The 18,269-nt window shown below is 45.4% G+C and overlaps 1 protein-coding gene across 1 annotated transcript in view; it reads left to right on the forward strand.

The window, feature by feature from the left end:
* Positions 1–18,269, forward strand: part of Smarca2 (SWI/SNF related, matrix associated, actin dependent regulator of chromatin, subfamily a, member 2) — a 149,014-nt gene that overhangs the window by 93,509 nt on the left and 37,236 nt on the right.

The raw sequence follows: 18,269 nt of genomic DNA on the forward strand, positions 1-18,269 counted from the left end.
CACATGAATGTTTTATGGTCAATTGTCTGGCCATGCCTCACTTTCTCAGAATGGACGAGGGGTCCTTAGAGATTGTTTTAATTGTTCACCCTTATTTCACGGTCTTTAATCATGGATTTAATTCTGCGTGGCCTGCCCAGAGAGTTCAGAGGCAACGTTGTTTTCTGCGTGATTTCTGGCTCTGTGATTTCATGGTTAGAGCGCATTTAGATTTGGATGGTCCTTTGTACTATTTGGTTTTGATGAAGAAATTGAAGCCCAAAAAAGTGCATGTGACTATTTGGGGTGCACAGCCGGATAGAAATACAGAATCAGTGGCTACTGGTGCGTTTGCATGTCAACGTCGGCTCGGCGAGATTGATCTGTTGTAAATACCGATGATACTCGGACTGGAGTCAGTGGTGGTAGGGAGAAAAGAAAATGTTATTTTAAAGTTTGTGGGGATATTTTTTTTATTCCCGCTTCAGAAAGTGGTAATTTCTCATTTTGACTGGGGACTGATATCCCCCGATGTTCCTCTGGGACCCCAGAAATATCAGCATGCTCCTACCAGTCATGTGTGGGAATGTCAGGGCCAGTGGGGTTTAGCCGTCCTTTCTATTCTTTTGAGCAGACTTGGTACCTAATGGGCAGAACAGCCGGGGACATGCTTCCCAGACAGGGCCAGCAAAGCAAGTGCTGGAAATAGTATGTGCAGTTGGGTAAAAACCAAACTAAACAGAAGCCAGTGTTGGGCACCGTCCATTTTCTCAAAGGGAATAAAATTCCCAAGCCTTGTGAGCCAAGGATTTCAAGGCCTGGGTCGTAAGAGGGTAGGTGGGGAGAGGGGAACTGGGGAGGGTTTTGTGGCTGGATATCTGAGGCAGATGGACTCCGTACCGCTGGAGGGATGCTTCTCTCAGGGCGCTATGTAATGACAGGGATGTGACCTGAATTTCTAAAAGAGGGTGTCTGTGGGATTCTGTAAAGAAAATCCAAGAAGGCATCACTCATGTTTATGGTTGAACAATTGCATATGAAATGTAACTTGTGTGTGATTGTTTCCCTGTCAGACCCAGGCAAGGGTTCCAATGGCCTCAGAATGCACCTCTGCAAATTCCCTCTGTTTGACTGTTATGATTGTAGTTTGGTTGGATAATTAAGACTCATCCTATAGCATAAGGAGATTTCGTTGAATATTCATTTCAGAGCTTAGAAAAATTGGATTTCCTTTCTCTTTATTAAAGCAATATATTAATCACCTGAAGTGTTATTACCAGAGAGGAAATAAACATAACGTAGGCCCACAACTTCAAAATCGATTTTTTGATATGAGTAATCTCTAGATGCGATAGGCATATTAGCCCTGTTTATTGGTCAAGGTTGTAGCTGAACTTATCTTGTGCTTTATAATCGTAGAGAATTACTCCTAGGAAGGATGACAACATTAATCTCGGAGGCCTCCGTGTTAGGCTAGCTTACTGTCACTCACTTTATCCTTCACAGTACCCAACATGTACAGAGACTTAGTGAGTGACTGCAGAAACAAACCGTAATCCTAGGAAAGTGGAAGTTACTGGCTTCCCAGCAGCGCTTGGAGAACTTTCTAAGTGAGTGCAGCAGGGTCCCATTTTATCGACCGCAGGCGCATTTCAGAACAGAAAACCAGTTAGTTTTACAGAACTAACTCCTCTATGGAAACTCGTGTGTTTTGATTTTATCCCTTAAGGTGCCTTAACAATGTGTCAAGTCATCCAGGAGGGCAGAAGCCGTTCTCAGCACAGCTTTAGTGGGATGTACCTTGTTGGCATTCTTTTCAAACACTGTGTTTCATGGTCTGGATGTCTACTTGCTGTTCCTTCTGGAAGACAACTGACACCCGGATCTCAACCCTTGAGAGTTACAATCCTCTTGTTGTTGACCCAGAAGCAATCTGAATATATGGCAATTAAGTATTTGCTGCAGTAAAGTGAAATCGAAGGGGCTCTTAGGCTGGGTGTGTAGAGAAGATGCTCTGTACTGCTAGTGATTGGCGTCTCTCGTAGTCACAGCCAACGTGGCCTTGAGAGGGAGACTGGCAAGTACGACAGGGTAAGATACGCTCCATTGAGGCTGAAATTATTCTTCCTCCTGGCAGCGCTGTATAAAGCCTGCTTGGCTAAGGCTTGGATGATGCATAGAGTCCCAGAGTTGGAAGGCAGAGTTGGAAAGCCGCTGAATGGGGCTGTGGCCATCCGGTGCCCAGCCCACACTCTATAGAGTCCATGCCAAAGGCTGGCTGGCCCTCGAAGGCAGTACACTATTCTTTTGTCTTCTGAGCCCTGAAGTTCAGCATCAGCCTTGAAGATTGGTTCTTCCTCCCGCTGACCAGAATTCTCTTTCCCTATAGTTCCTCCCTGACCTTGAATCTATGCCCTGGAGAGAACAGAACAATGCATTTCCTGTCTTCATAACACAGCCTCGTGGGTAAAATATACACAGGTTTAGTCTGGCATGGACTTCCCAACCCTCCTCTTTTGAACTTTTCCTCATCCTGCAAGGCTCAGTCAGTTCATTGGTTGTCTCGGAAGATAAACACCGATTGCACATCCCGGTGTGCTCTTGCGTTTCCTTGTCTGCCCCTCTCTCACAGCACCATTCCGGGTTCCCAGCATTCTCAGGCTTTGTCTGACTTCCTGGCTGGTTGGTAAGCTGGATCTGGAGCTGTACCTTATTAGAATTTCAGTCTTCCATGTGCAGCTATTATGTGCCACTGGGTGCCACAGCGAAACAGACTGTACCATAGAATGCACAGATGGCTCTAACCCCTGCTATAGCAGAAGTCCCTAACTACACACGTCTGTGAACCAAAACGGTAAGTCGGGGTTGTTCCTCAGGCATGAAAAGCCCACGGTGATGGGTCCTGGGTGAGCACATCTTGTTCTTCATGGCGTTCGTCATGTAGCCAGGCTGGGTGAGCATCTGCCAGCTTGGTCCGTCTCTGTCCACATGCGCTCTAAGAGGGGAAATGGCACGGGGCAGGGGCGCAGGAGCCCATCTGGTTGTGCCTCATCTGTTCCACATGCTTTTCCTTACATCCTGCTGTGCAGGCCTCCTCTGTGTGGCCACCTCAGCTCCCTAGAAGACAGAGAACCATGTGACTGAGAGGCCAGGAGAGCAAGTAAAGTTTAGATGACCACCTAGCCTTCTCACCTAGCATCTCAGCATAGTCGGGACAAGTGTCGATGGTGATGTTGCTGCTTTCCCAACAAATACAGCTTCCCCACAAACAGGTTTTATTCTAGAATTGAAATATGCTAAAAATTTCTCACAGAATCCTGGAGAGAGTCTCTTTAGCTGCAAGGGATTTTTTTAAAAGCATTTTCCCCCTTGATTCATAATGTTTTAAATGAGGAGAATCATAATTTATTTCAAACACACCTTGTGTTGTTGTTGTTGTTGTTTAATAAAGTACTTTAAGTTGATTGAAAATCCATTTCCATTGAAACTTAATGTTTTCGGTAGCAGGCAGTTCCCCAGTCTTGGAGTAAGTTTGGTTTTTTTGGTTTTTTGTTTGTTTGTTTTGTTTTGTTTTGTTTGTTTTTTGGGTTGTTTTTGTTTTTGTTTTTTTGATAGTTGTCAGTTGAATGTCCCCTTACCCAACGGGGACATTCTGGGGATATCATATTGTTTTCCCAAGACTGTGTCTGGATAAAGATAGAAGCTATTGTTGAAGCATGACCTTGAGGGCATACAACTGGGTTCTTGCCACCCCATGAGTCTCTATGAGAGTTGGCACAAGGTTGATGGGTGCAGAAGTCTCTATGCACATATGCCTGGTCCCTTTTTGTGATCTTGAAGACTTTGATGACTGGTGCTTTTGACATCAGGGGTCCTGGCCACCAGCTCCAGCCAGAAGCAGTTCTGTGTTCTTATATTTCATTAAGTCTATGTTTTTTGTTTTGTTTTGTTTTTGCTTTTTGTTTGTTTGTTTTTTGTTTTTGTTTTTAGTTTAAAAGGACTCTTAGCTTTTCTGTGTCTTGGTTGCTTCCTGAACACTGTTTTGGAATATGTAAGATAGATACATCAAAACCAGCCCCTTCCTTACCACCAAGGGGTTGTGACATCTGCAATTTCTAGAATCTGATGGTTGGACAGATCCAAGAGCCTTTTAAAAGACAACCTGCATGGAGTGGAATGTCTGATGCTTACAGATTTTTCTAGAAGTTTGTGACCATAGGAAAGACATAGTGAGAGGCTAACCCAGAAGAAGCTATGTGGGGCCCGAAGGCCAAGCCTCATTAGCTTCCTGGTGAACATTGCTCTGAGCATGCCTTGTGAAGCTCCCACACCTTGAGGGGTTTGTCGTTGTCCGGAGGCTTATTTTATCTATTTATGTGTGTCCATGCCTGTGTGAAAGTCTATGCACACATGCATGTGGATAGGTATCCCCATGTATATGTGGAGCCTAGAAAAGGAGATCAGATCCCTTGGGATGAAAATGACACAATAGGGATGCACCCTGGTTACACTGGTCTAGGATGTGAACTCCAGTCCTCAGAATTATACAGCAGGCTCTCTTAGCCATTGAGCCATCTCTCCAGTCCCTACCTAAAGTTTTGACCCAGAAGGGACAATAGTTCACTTCAGCCTCAATAGCAGTTCAGTGCTGCCCAAGACCTGACAAGATCAGGGAGACAATCCTAACAACATTGCCTGTAACTTCAGAGGCCAGCCACATTTGGAGAGGGTCAAGGGGCCCCATGCCTTTTCCTGACTGGCTTAGATGTTTCCATGAGCTCTTTGGATTCGTCCTTTACTAGAGTGGCTCACAGAACTCAGGAAAATACCCCTGCAGCTCTAGTTTCCTGATCATGTATGTGAGTCGAACGAGAGGCGCGCTTCCCTCACCTTTCCTTGTAGATTCGGGCATCTGAATCTCCTACCACATCAGTGGGAACTCCAAACAGGAAGTGCACTGACCTTTAGTGACCAGGGTATTCATTAGAGGTACTCATTAACCAGATATGATCGATGAAACCATTGACCAGTTGATGGCCCTCAGTCTCCAAGCACTTTGGCCTCTCTAGGAATCAGTCTGGATATTGTGGTTTGAGTATGTTTCTCCAAAAGCCTTTGAAGACATGGTCCCTAGCTGGTAAATGTAGTCCATTGAGAGGCCATTGTATCATTCTGGCTTTTACTTCAACAGTGTATTAACCCATGGGTGGGTCCATAGAGTGACATTACTGGGAGCTGGTGGTACCTAAGGCATTACCAGAGAAAGATTGTCAGTTGAGAGTATGAAGGGTATCTTGTGCTCACCATCTTTCTGTCTCACCCTCTGCTTCCTGGTTACCATGAGGCAAGCAACTGTCCTGTGCCACATACCCTTTCACCAGAGAACAGGCCCAAAAGGAACCGCCAGCTGTCCATGATCCGAAATGCTTGACACTATGAGTCGGAATAAGCCTTTCTTCCTTAAGCTATTTATTTCTGGTGTTTTCCTCATCACTGAGAAGACGGCTAACGTACAGGACAAGCTTCTAACACTCCAGTCACACTGTTGTGTTGATGCTGTATTTGTTTGAGTTATTTTCATAAGTCCTTATACCTCCACCTCCCTTCAAACCCTTATTCCGCCCCGATCTCTTCCAAGCCCCCAACACCAGGTAGGAAAGAAAGAAGGTTAGAGGGAGAAGGGGCATAGACCTCTTTAGACTACTTCCTGCTGATTAGGGACATCGTATTTCCTGGGACCAGTCCAGTCATCAACATCAGGATATCTCCAACTTCTTCTTGTCAAACTGCAGCAACAGCAGCCAGGAGCAACAAGGGAAGCAGCAACCTTCTTTTCCTGGCACCCCCACCCCCACCCCCACCCCCACCCCCACCACTACCATTCTCGGGGCTCTGACATTTATTTCCTCTCCAGAGACCCCAGAACTAAACTATCTGCAGCTGGCAAAAATCACGCCCCTCCTAGAGCAGGAGACAATTAGTGGCTGTGGGCAAACTGAAGCAGCCTCCTAGTCCACACCTGGGATTAAAACCAAAACGTACTCTATAAACTGGGTTTTTAAGGAAGTCTCACTACATTGTTGGCCTTCTGTGACCAACTCTAGCCAGAGCTCACTAGAAGTCGCGTCACTAAGTATGTCAAAGATATTCCTATCACTTGGAAAATGCCAAGGGTGTAGACACTCCGTGCTAAGAACCTAGGAGTAGACAAGCAAGAGTTATTATCCAGCCGAAAGCCCTATCGTAGGCCTGACCTAGCTTTCCTTACATGGAAAGAGCTTCTCCACCTTGCCTTCCTTTCATAGAGCAACTTCCTGGGAAGAATGCTCCATGCTTCTCCAGTGCCATTCTCAGTAGACCCCCATGTCCCCGGCCATCTCTGGATTGGGGCAGGCCTTTGGAACTGGAGAAAATCTGTGATGGTTTGCTTCTCGATGAGTGTAAACTAACCAAGAGACAGAGGAGGGGTGAGGGGCTCAGTACTAATCCAGTGAGGAGACCACAGGAGTTAATTTGCAAATTAGTATCTTCTGAACAAAGAGAAAGCGATGGCTTTGGGGGAGGAGGGGGGCAACCTCTGCATATACGTAGACATCACCCAAGTATTTCTAAGCATGCCATGCCATGTCATTTACAATGTTCAAATATAAGATAGGTGGTGAGCACTTTCTGGAGCATGCTCAGTTCAGAGCCATTACCACATGTTTAAAATAAAAGACGATGCATGCAAATAGAAGACTTAGTGTTACTGTGAGGAAAGTTCTCCCCGGGTCACCGGAAATAATTAACTTGATGGTTTGAACCTGTATTAGTAACTTTTTTGTTGTTGATAATGTAACAAAATACCTGACAGGAGCAACTTAAGGGTGGGGAAAGGGTTATTTAGGCTCATAATCCATCCTGGCGGAGAAGACTACTGGATCGAACCCAGCTGTAACATCTCAGGCTTGCGGCTGGTCCATCACGTGGCAAAGGGGAAGCAGAGAGCTTCAGCAGAACAGAGGTGGGGATAGCCTTTGAAACTCGAGGCTCTGGCAGCCCACATCAGCCAACTAGTCCCTGTGTTTCAAGGTTTCCAAATCCCCTACCAGCTTGGGGACCAAGGGTTCAAACACAGTCCCCATTTCACATTCAGGCTATATCAGACAGTCTTGGCCGAAGTAAGAAACAAAGTTCCCTCTTTGAAGTTAATGTCTCTTAAAAGACCAGCAGCTCACACTCGGCTATGTCATAACCCTTGAAAGCGCTTGCCTCCCCTAATGCTAACAGCTTCTGCCTGCTGGAGAAGCCTGGTTAACGTTTCTGTCCTCTCATGGGCTCATAACTGCTCTTACTGGTTTGAGAAGCGGAGGCATTCTTTGTCTCTGTGAACTGACCCTATCCTCGTTTTGAATAAGACAATGGTTCTCGTCCTCACGCAGGGTATATAGCCCATCTGAAGGTGTGGGAAAACATATTACCATGACTTAAAAGGATTCTTCTACAGTGAGTATTTGGTAGCTTCTTCAGGGTATACCCAAGGTGTTAACAGTGCCATATTAAACTTTAAACTCGTACGAGTCCGTTTGTGCTCATGATGTGATTGGTGTCTTGCTAACTTCTTTAAAAAAAATACTGTATCTCATGTTTGAGAGCAGGCCTTCCATCTACTAACACTGGCAGAGCCATAATGAGACCAGGGATAGACCAGGGCCTGTCATCTGACTTCTGCCGTGTGTGTTCTACCCAAGACGACTCTAGCATTGCAATGCTGGCACTCACTGCCTTGAGGACAGGGACTTTACTGCACAGGTAGAGGGTGAGCCGAATGGTGGTTTCTGGAGGGCTTTGCTGGGCTCCTTTGGTCTCTGCCAACTTCAGAACGCTTCCTTTCCTGAGAATGCTCAGCGACAACCTGGAATTTGTTTAATTGCTGAGTGGAGAGATTTCGCCCCCCAGCACTTGGAGATAATTAGAACACGATGTAGATTGTGTATGCTCTGTATAATGTGTAATTACAGATGGGTGGAGACGACGGATTTTGGAGAGCAAGCCTTTGTCACGCGGCGAATCTGGTGTCTTGAAAACACGGTTGTGAAAAGTCCCACTTAACTCGTTTAGTACCGTGAGCCTCCATGGGGCATCACCTGTCCTTTGTGTGGTCTTTAAACACTGTGTGGGTAAAGGTGAGGACAGAGGCGCCTGGCGTTAAAGGGAAATGCTTTTCTTTTCTTTTCTTTTTTTTTTTTTTCCTGTGTAGTTGGACCCTAATCAGTTTATGGTGCGATGGAGAGGAGGCCAGTCGATAACACAGGTATTGTCAGAGGCCATGACGTTTCAAAATCAGCCTCTCAGGAGGAAAGAGAGAACACCCAGATTTTTTTTCCTTTTCCTCCATAAATCTGCTACCAGATAAGAGTATGCATTTCTCGGGCTCTTTGTGCCTGAATGGGATCCCCATGATCACATCTGCCCTCCATGGGGTGGACGTTGGGAGTGTCCTTTTCCACAAAGCCTGATATAAATTAAAGGAAGTGAAGGACTCTTCAGCTAGATACAACAGGGGAATAGTCTGTAAATCAGATGTAAACCTCCCTGTGGAATTCGCTTTGGCATTTTGAAGGTGCCTTGATGCCAGCACGCTCATACAGACGGGATGGATCCCTGTTCTTGGCTACTCGGTACAAGCAGCCAAGGTGCCAAACTCTGGGATATAGAAGGCAGGCGGCTCCCTGAAGATTTTGATCATAAAATTCCAGAAGAAAATGCATACCCAGGAAAAAGCCAAGGGGTTGTGGTTTCAAATAACATATTTGGAATTCTGCCGAAATACTTCAGAAGTAATAAGATCTCACGTGTGTGAAGAGGTAGGCTGTGGACCCTTTGGAAGGATTTGAAACATGGTAACATCTCTGTTTGGGTTGGACAAAGTCTGATCCAGCCCAGATCAGAGACAGGCTGGAATCTCTTAGCTCTATTTTGGCTGAGAACATCTGTGATTCTGGGAAATGCAGTTTTCTCTAAAAATAATTTATTTTATGCTGGTAGGATTTCTTGGAGTCTTCATCTAAAGCATAACACGTATAACGCCTTTTTTATATTTTTATATTTTAGGTTTTGTTTGTTACCTTAAATAATCTCCTTAATTTTTTTTTAAGACTAACACGACGACTTAAAAACAATTGACCTTTTATTTTATTAATGGCATTTGGGTTTTAAAGTTAGGTCATCTGATTTACTGGGGCAGAATTTTCTAGCAAGCTGCATTTCCGTTTTTATACACAAGGGAGAGCTAAGGCCCTAGAAAATAGATGTAGGTCTCACCACATTCCATCTCTGGGTGGAAGGACTGAACTAATTAATAGTGCTAAGAGTTGTGAATTATTCGGGGGAAATATTTGACAGTAGTAAAGGAATTTTAATAACTTCCAACAGCTTTTATTTTATGTGCACTGGCCAGATAGCTTTAGCAGCCACTCAACCCCAGTGTGTTCCCCTTTGTTAGAATTCAACAGGGTACATTTAACAGGAGTAGTCCTCAGAGGGCTGGCAAAAATAGACGGCGAGGTTCAGAGGCAGGACAGACTTGGGGCAAATGATTGATCTTTCTTTCTTTCTTTCTTTCTTTCTTTCTTTCTTCCTTCCTTTCTCTCTTTGTTTGTTTTTTAAACCTTAATGCCTAGAATTTCTGGTCTTGAATTTCATTGTTAGAAATCAGGATTTAGTTCCCAAATCAAACCCAGTCATCAAAAAGAACTGTGGAAAATTGCCCTGACTTTACAGATACAAAGAGATCCAGAAAGTTCATATTCTCTAGGGAAGGAAAAAAAAAATTCATTTGTTTCTGTGGAGAAAGAAAAAGTTTGGAAATGTGTTTTTGCTTATTTTTTTAATCAAGATATGGTGTTTAATCCTGTGAGTTTATTTATATATTTATTCATTTAAAATCAATGAGGTGAGATGACTGAAGTCGTCCTTATAGACAGGCAGATGGCAGAGTTTGGTGCCAGCCTGGTCCATATAGCAAGTTCCAAGCCAGTCAAGGCAACATAGAAAGACTGTCTCACAAAACAAAACAAAACACAAACACAAACAACCCAGTAAATAGTCGGTAAGGATTGGGGCAAGCACTGTTTGGGGAGAATCAATCGGGGCAGGGCAACTCCATTTTCTCTGGAGAAAGGGACAATGTAAGGCCACTTTCTCTCCAAGCTCAGAGAAAGTAAGCCTTGGGATCATCAGGGGTTCAACCTCACCTCATGACCCCTGCTACCCTTTGAACTTCTGGGAGCTTTCTTTGTTTTGTTTTGTTGTAATTTAATTCAACTTAATTTTATAAAATGTTCCATGAGGAGGCATTCTGTGTTTGAATGTGCCTTACACAAGAACCAGGATCCTAAAATAGGAGAATAGACTTTTAAGAAAGAAGGGAGTGGGTGGGTGGATGGGGAGCACCCTTATAGAAGCAGGGGGAGGGAGGATGGGATGGGGGTTTCCAGAGGGGAAAGGGGATAACATTTGAAATGTAAATAAATAAAATACCCGATTTAAAAAAAAAAAAAAGACTCAAAAGATTCTAAGAAAACCCAAATGGGTAATAGAAGAAGAAAAAAATTCTGTCGTGTGTCTTGAGGAGAAAGGTTAGAGTGGGGAGCTTAAACAGGAGGGTGTGCCTACTTACTGATGATGTCGCAGCATCTGGCCCCAGGCGTCTCCCACTCATGCCAGCCAACCTGAGTTCACCCAGCAGTTAACTGGCTCTGGCTAGTTCTCATTGAACTGCTTGCCAACTTACCCTCACCCAGCCAATGATGACCTTTACTTCGGTTTTCAGGTCAGACCATGCCTACAGAAAGAATGTGAGGGCTGGCAGCCATGGAGTGCCAGCCTGGGCCTGCTGCTACCTAAGTGGTCTTTGAAAGACTTTGCTCCAGTGTGAGGAGGGCATGGGAAAGTTGGCTTCATGCAGGCAGGAAAGGGCAGAAGGACCAGAACCTGCCTGTATTCCAGATAGTTTTCAGAGTTCTAGCACACAGAACCCTGCAAGTACATGTGTACTGTTTGTAAGCTCTTGTTTGGGGTCTCCAAAAGAAAGCAGGGCCAATACAGAGAAAGCCTCTGATTATAGGCACTGGTTTGTGATTCTGGGAGTTTAGACTCCCAAGAGGTGCCAGCTATCTGCTAGGACACAGGGAAGCTAGGGATGTGGCTTTAGCCCAAATCTAATACCCCAAGCATGAGGGTAGGAACACATTGTCATAAGTCCTGAACCTCAGAGGCCTGAGAATCAGAAATCTGGTACCCAGTATCCAATATTCACGAACTGAATGGCTGGAAAAGGAGAATCCCTCTTCCTCTTCTCTCTTTTTCTACCCTGGCCCTCAGTGGATTGGACAGATAGTCACATGGCTTGTTTCGCTGATTAAAAACTTGTCTTGTTTCAGAAACACTCACAAACATATTTTTGAATGGTGTATTCCCAGCCATGTGAAAATCCCTTAGATCTGTCAAGTTGACATACCATCACATTAGTGTGGTCCCCCCCCTCACCCCCACTCTACCCAGTCTCCCCTAGGCTACCCCATCCCTACCCCTGGTACTTTGCTATTGCAGCCCAAAGGAAAATGTGAGTCATCTGCAGCTTTGATTGGAGGAGCCTTTTCCATCCACTGTCTAGAGGAACCCTCCCAAGTCCCAGGAAGGTGCGTTTGCCTTACTGTTTATTGTGACTTTTCAATAATGATCCCCTCCTGCTTTGTCATCTACGAGGACATGAGCAGGAACTGTCTAAGCGCAGATGCAGTGATTGGTATTGAAGACTGATTACGTTTTGTAGACGTGTTTGCATATGGGAAGAGTGTTAAGTTGTTACTCCGCACAATCACAGCTGGCCACATTTATTAATGCAATTAAGAGGCAGGCTCGAGAGGCGCTCTTAGCGATGATATTGCAGTTAGCTACTTGCGAGGACTGGTAAAGAGTGGATCTCCAAGCACATGAGACGTGAGAATTAGCAGAGATGAGAAGACACTGTGACACACTCCAACCTTTGTAAGGTCTCTAACTGTTCGGGAAAGGAGCAGGTGTTGAGCAACATGGATTCTGCATAATGCCACCATGTTGGCATCACCCCGCCGGGGATGATACATAAGTGTCTCTGCCTTCCGACTGCTAGGGGAGGGAAGGGCTGCTGCCTCCACAGGCTGCATTTGTCTTCCTGCTGCTGTTGGGAAACTCCATCCTTCCCGACAGACAGCAACAGCTGGGCATGTGTGTTACCTGTCAGCCCCTGTTTGGCCTTGAGAGAAGGAAAAATACAGCCTACACGTTCACCGACAAACAGGAGCTCGAGTGCGGAGTAATAAGGATTGGGGCATGTGACATGTTCAGATTTCCTGGCACTGTAGAGGGTGACTTTCTCTTTGTTCAGGTTGCCTAGAGGATACAGAAGGAACCTTTAGAAGAAAAGTATGCTCTGATCGCCCTGCCTACACCTTCCCCCCCACCCCCAGCCTCCCCTACATACACACTCTGCCATTGGAGAGTAGAACCCAAACACTTATACCTGATCTTAAAGGCCATGGCCTTCTGCTCCTTTGCTCTTGGCTGGCCCACAGGACTGTCCTGGTTCTTCATATCCTTTGTCCCAGGTCTCTACTTCTCCTTATCCAGATGAGCTCCTTAGAGACCCTTGTTGAACGGTGCTTGTTACTGTTATTTGAGGTACACTGTTTTCAGTGGCACTGCCACTGCCAAAAGGATACCTCACTGGTCTCTCCCATCAGTCCTGAGCTCTGGGGACAGCCAGGGTCTCGACTAGTGTACCTCAGGGACTAGAGTAGCACCACCATCATAGGAAAGACTTACTAGGTGTGTGAATAAGTGAATGTGGTCACAGGTGGAGCTAGGGTGGGAGGTTTGACTGCAGCCCCCCTTATCCTTTCGACAAAGCCAGTAGAATGATGTGTTTTCTTTTTACTAACGCACATCAGGGTAGCCATTGCTGGCATTTCTCCAGCGATATTCTAGTGACCCATGCCTTCATAAAGATTTACTCCCCGAAAGAATCCTTCGAAACACAAGTGCCCTTGCTCTTTTCTCATCGCAAATGTGAAGGCTCCAGGTCCTTCCAGAAGCATAGGTGAGGACTGTTCCAGGTCCTTCCAGAAGCATGGGTGAGGACTGTTCCAGGTCCTTCCAGAAGCATGGGTGAGGACTGTTTTACAATGCATGCAAAGTACAACTGCTGCTACCACCCATCTATGGCTCAGAAATCCTGCCAGGTTCTCCACCAGCTGCCCTCCAGCCTGAACTCCTACATCCTCCCCAGCAAAAGCTGGGTTAATCTCAACTACCTTAAAGTTGGAAACACGAAGTGCTAAATGAACCAGATGTTCCACTTTTCCTTCTGTGAAAGTGTCATCAATGAACGTGCAGATTTTTAAGTGTGACACCATGACGCTTACTGTATATATGGCTTCCTCCCTCCTTCTCATTAACGAAAGAATGGTCAGAATCAAGGAAATCTGTGGACCCGGACCATGACATTTTGCTTTAGGCAAAGCTTGATTCTTGTCCTGACCTTCCTGCTGAAACATAATATTGAAGGTCATCGTGCTCAGAGCCCATCACAGAAATCACATTCCTAACATATGACACTGGTTTTTGTTTTTTTTTAAAGATTATCTTGCAGATGAATCTTGAATCTTTTCACTAAAGACTTTTTTTTTTTTTAAATTGAGCCTTGTGGGGATGGATTTCGACACTTCCTCTATTCTGCTGCTGCTCCTGATGGCATATTAAGAGAATGTGGGTCAGGCAGCTAGATCGCCACGTGACAGACACATCTCTTCACCTCCTGGTGACTCAGTTTCCCTGTCTGCACACTGGAGTCATAAAATGGGGTTAGGGGTAGACAGAGCCCCTCCATCCTGCCTTGTGATTCGTCAGCATTGCCTTTGGTGACCACAGAGGGTGATTCAGACTTGTCCTGGGCCCCATCCAATTCTATGACACTCAGTTCTTGGGGACTTAGGACCCAGAGATGTTTCTTTGTTCTTCCTCTTGACCATGTAGAGTTGACAAGGGTGCTCTGTTGTGACTGTGGACTTTGTAACTGATCCCTTTTGCAGGCTTCAGGGACACCCTGGTTATGATATGCATGGCATTCACGAAGGTGAGACCAGTCCTGTGTTATGATGGATCATGGCAGGTGAGGTGCCAACATGATAGAATAATGAAGGTAGCAGCTGCTGGCACAGACCTGCTCCTTACAGGGAGTTGAGACTTCATCAATTTTGCACAGACCAAGATCAGGGATTGTCAAGAAACAGCCCCCCAGTCCCTTTTACAATTCCCTGCTCACTGCTGCCTAGTAGAGTATACCAGATTTTTAAATAGATATATCGTGTTCATCAAAAACATCAAGGTGTCCCCCAGATTACCAAGATCAAATCCACTTGCGTTCACTTTAAAAAAAAAAAGAAAAAAACCAGTACCTTAGTGACATGTTACAAACAGCCATGTTATTCACAGATCTCACATCCACAGAATCAACCAATCACAAATCAAAATGTTTTTTTAAAACATGTCTGTATTGAACATATACTAAACTAGATGTGTGTCACTAGTCCTAAATAATGTTGAACAGCATTTGTATCATATTAGGGAATATAAGAAAATCCACAGGTGATGATGATTCTAGGCTCTGAGAGGTTTTGCCTAGGTTACGTATGACTACTATGCTGCTTTCTATAAGAGACTTGAGCATGACCCCATCTTTAAAAACAAAATAAAAAGGAAAGTACAGAAGAGTGGAAGAAAGAGAACGAGTGACCTAGAATCTCGCTGACCTTTGACCTTTGTGTACCTTGGAGGAAGAGCCAAGGGAAAAAATCCTATAAAAAGGCCATTTGGGCGGCATTTTGCATTCCAGGTTATTATCAACCTCTTGTAAAGCTCCACACTTGGCCGTAGCTCTAGCCAGCCCCACCTGAGATGCCCATCAAGCCTCAGCTTGTTGGTGGCATTTACCTAGAGAAAGCCTGCTTTCCAGACCCGCGGTCTAGCAGACTGCCGTCTGTATTTAGGGGCACTGAAGCATGCCTTCCTGCCCCTGAACAGGGCTTTGGTGTCTCACAGGGTGTCTGTCCTCCTTTCAAAGTACCATTTGCCTTTCTTAAGTTATACAGTTGGGGGTGTTGTTTTGGCTTGTCTGTTTTTAGCTGTTAGGAAAGGGGCAAAACATAATCTCTTTTCCCCAAGACTAACTTCTTAACAAAAATTCATCCCCGTAGCATTTTTAGCTTTGTTGTTATTGTTTTGTTTATTTGCTTGCTTACTTGTTGCAACAGAGTCTCTCGTTGTACTCCTGACTATCTGGGAGCTCCCCATGTAGAGCAGGGTGGCCTCGAACTCACAGAGATCCACTCGCCTCTGCCACCAGCATGCTGAGATTAGAGGTGTATATGTCACCGTATCTAGTAGCATCTTTTTAAGTGATCCATTGGTGAGCTACCCCTATCCCACAGGACCGGTTTGGGCATGAATCAGGCCCATTCTCTGGGATCTTCTCCTTCCCGCCCTTCTCTGTGTCAGACAATGCCAGGCTAGATGCTGTAAATACACGCCACCATTTAATCACCAAAAGGCTTGGAATCGATACGATTTCTCCCATTTTACAGACGAGGACTCACCCCACAGGCCTGGAACTGGGAGCCTTTTGTTCATGACCGGTGTTGTCTGTTGAGTTGACTGTTTCAGTGTTGAATCTGCTGCCTTTTCTATTTCGATAACGCACGTCTGGGTTTGTAAAAGATAAGTGATTCCTACCTCTGTTGATGGTCACGTGGCCTATGTGTTCTGTCTTGGGAGACAGAGCTGGAAGCAGACGAGACACAGATGGTTGTGAAAACCTTGGAGGGATCGTCCTGGAGATCAAGCCTCCTGAGGTGGACGTGAGACCTCTCCAGACTGTTAGTTTGGTCACAACTACTGAGAAGCTTCCTTTGTAGATTTTTTTTTCTGCTAGGGCGCTGGGCTTTTTATGCCTGTAGGTCAGTGTCTCCACCCTAGTTTGCTTTGTTTCTGGGGAAGCTGAGCCCTTCCTTGCCTGCCTTCCACTGTACCTCAGTCATGACACAGACACTACTCTGCCTTTGAGCTGAGGGCTTCATTACTTCTCAGTTCAGAGAGGGCAATGTCGCCTGTAGGCACAGATTTTTTTTATTTTTTATTTATTATTATTATTATTATTACTATTATTATTATTATTTTAGTGTTCAATTCTTAAAGCTAAAACAAGTCAGAAGGGTGTATGAGTACCTGTTAAAATAACTGGAGTAAAATGGGGTAGGTTGCAATGGGATATCGCAGTATGGTAAACAAAAACCACCCAGCCCCCTCTCTATCTGGCTCACCTGGCTTATCTGACTTGTTTTAGTTCATCCCGCAGTGCATGGCCTCTGAATTAATCACTGAAGCCTGTTGTTAAAGTTGGGTTCCTTGGGAAGTCCTTGTTGCAGAGGAAGCAGAGGTGTAAATAAAGACTTATTTTACTTCAGTGAGACAGCGAGCAGAATAAATACTTACTTTAAGTCAGCGAGATGGTGAGCAAGGCGTTGTTGATCTGAGTGCTGGCGGAAGCTAATTGGATTAAAATGACTCTCCAAAAAGTTTTTCCTTGCAGCTGGAGAGATGTCTCCTCAGTTAAGAGCACCAGCTGCTCTTCCAGAGGTCCCGAGTCCAATTCCCAGTAACCACATGGTGGCTCACAACCATCTGTAATGGGATCTGATGCCCTCTTCTGTCTGATCCCCCCTCTCCTTTCATGCAAATGTGGCACTCATACACATACAATACACAAATAAATCTTTTTTTAAATCTTTTTTCCTGATAAGAGATTCAGCCAGGATTTCAAACCAAAATAAACTATCTACCAACAAAATTAGACCAACATAGTAAGCTCGCTGATGTCTGAAAGCATCGTGGGAGGAGGGGCCAGGTTGCATAGGACAATGGTATTTTAACCCTTAAGAGGTGTGTATGATTTGGACAGCAAAGAAGGAATCGGAGTCAAATTCTAGGCTCACAGAAGCCTATGGAGGCTTGGAAAGATGTGACTCCTTGGCTGTGGTCCCGTGTGTTGGAAGCAGGGTTTTTATGAGGACAAGTAGAGAGGGCAAGATGGGGTGGGATCAGCCCTGGAAGCTCTGCTCCATGGAAGAATGTGGGTTTTTCTCCTGGTCTGCAGGAAGAGCATGTTTTAGACGGGAGAGTGAATGGATGCTCCCACCCTCTTATGTGGAGACAGAACTGTTTGCAATGTCAAGGTAAACGTATTAAAAGGAGGGAGTTGAGAATGGCTCACCTGCTCAAAATGGCGGCCATTTTCCAGAGCAAAGGTGACACAGAGGAAAGGTCCATGGGTCATTTCAGAGACAACCTATAGGATGGCCGCTGAGATAGAGAAGCCTCTAGGCTGGATAACAGAGGGCATGATGCTCCCTTGGGTGGGTCAGAAAGACCGGCAGTGCAGGAAGCAGAGAGGTGAAGGAACAGTGTCGGGGGAAGCAAAGTAAGAAAGGATTAGAGGAGATGGATGTGGGAATCACAAGCCTTTGAGCAACATTTGGGGAAAACAAAACAAAACAACAACAACAACAACAACAACAAACCCTGTGGCCTTCCAAGTATACTGTGGTTTCTGAAAGTCAACTGGTCAGTAACTGGGCTGAAAGTGTAACAGCAAAGGGAGGGAATGTGGTCAGCAACCAGCCATGTTGGGAGGAGACGGAAAACCTTGTGTTTCTGACAGCGTTTGGAAAAGCTACAGCAAACACACTGCATACATGTGTACAGTTACGGGAGTTTAGACCCGGCACCTTAGATCAGAGTGGGGCTCTCAAAGGTAGGAGGGAATACAGGCTGCAGTGGGAACACACCGGCTTTGGGTTCCTGTTGCTTGAAGAACATTCACAGTGCTGATGTCTCACTGCAGACCCCTGTCCCAAATGCCTCAAGCTGTGCATGTTATAAATGAGAGCAGTCTGGTTTTCATAGCTCTGGAGGCTAAAAGAACCCGCCTAAGGTCCCAGCAGACACCACTGGGTGGTTCTGCCTCCTGTTCACAGGCGGCTCCTTGTGGTGGTCTCTTGTGGTGCACGGGACCAGGGAGCACAGTAGAGCCTGTTTCTAAGGACACCAGTCTAGCCAGAGTCTCTGCCTTCATGAACTATGAGGCCCCCAGTTGTCACACCTTCTATATTGGTGTGGGGGTGGGGTGGGATTCCAGCTTATGACTTCTGAGATTG

The sequence above is a fragment of the Rattus rattus genome, chromosome 2 (assembly GCF_011064425.1).
Source record: "Rattus rattus isolate New Zealand chromosome 2, Rrattus_CSIRO_v1, whole genome shotgun sequence".
Taxonomy (NCBI): Eukaryota; Metazoa; Chordata; class Mammalia; order Rodentia; family Muridae; genus Rattus; species Rattus rattus.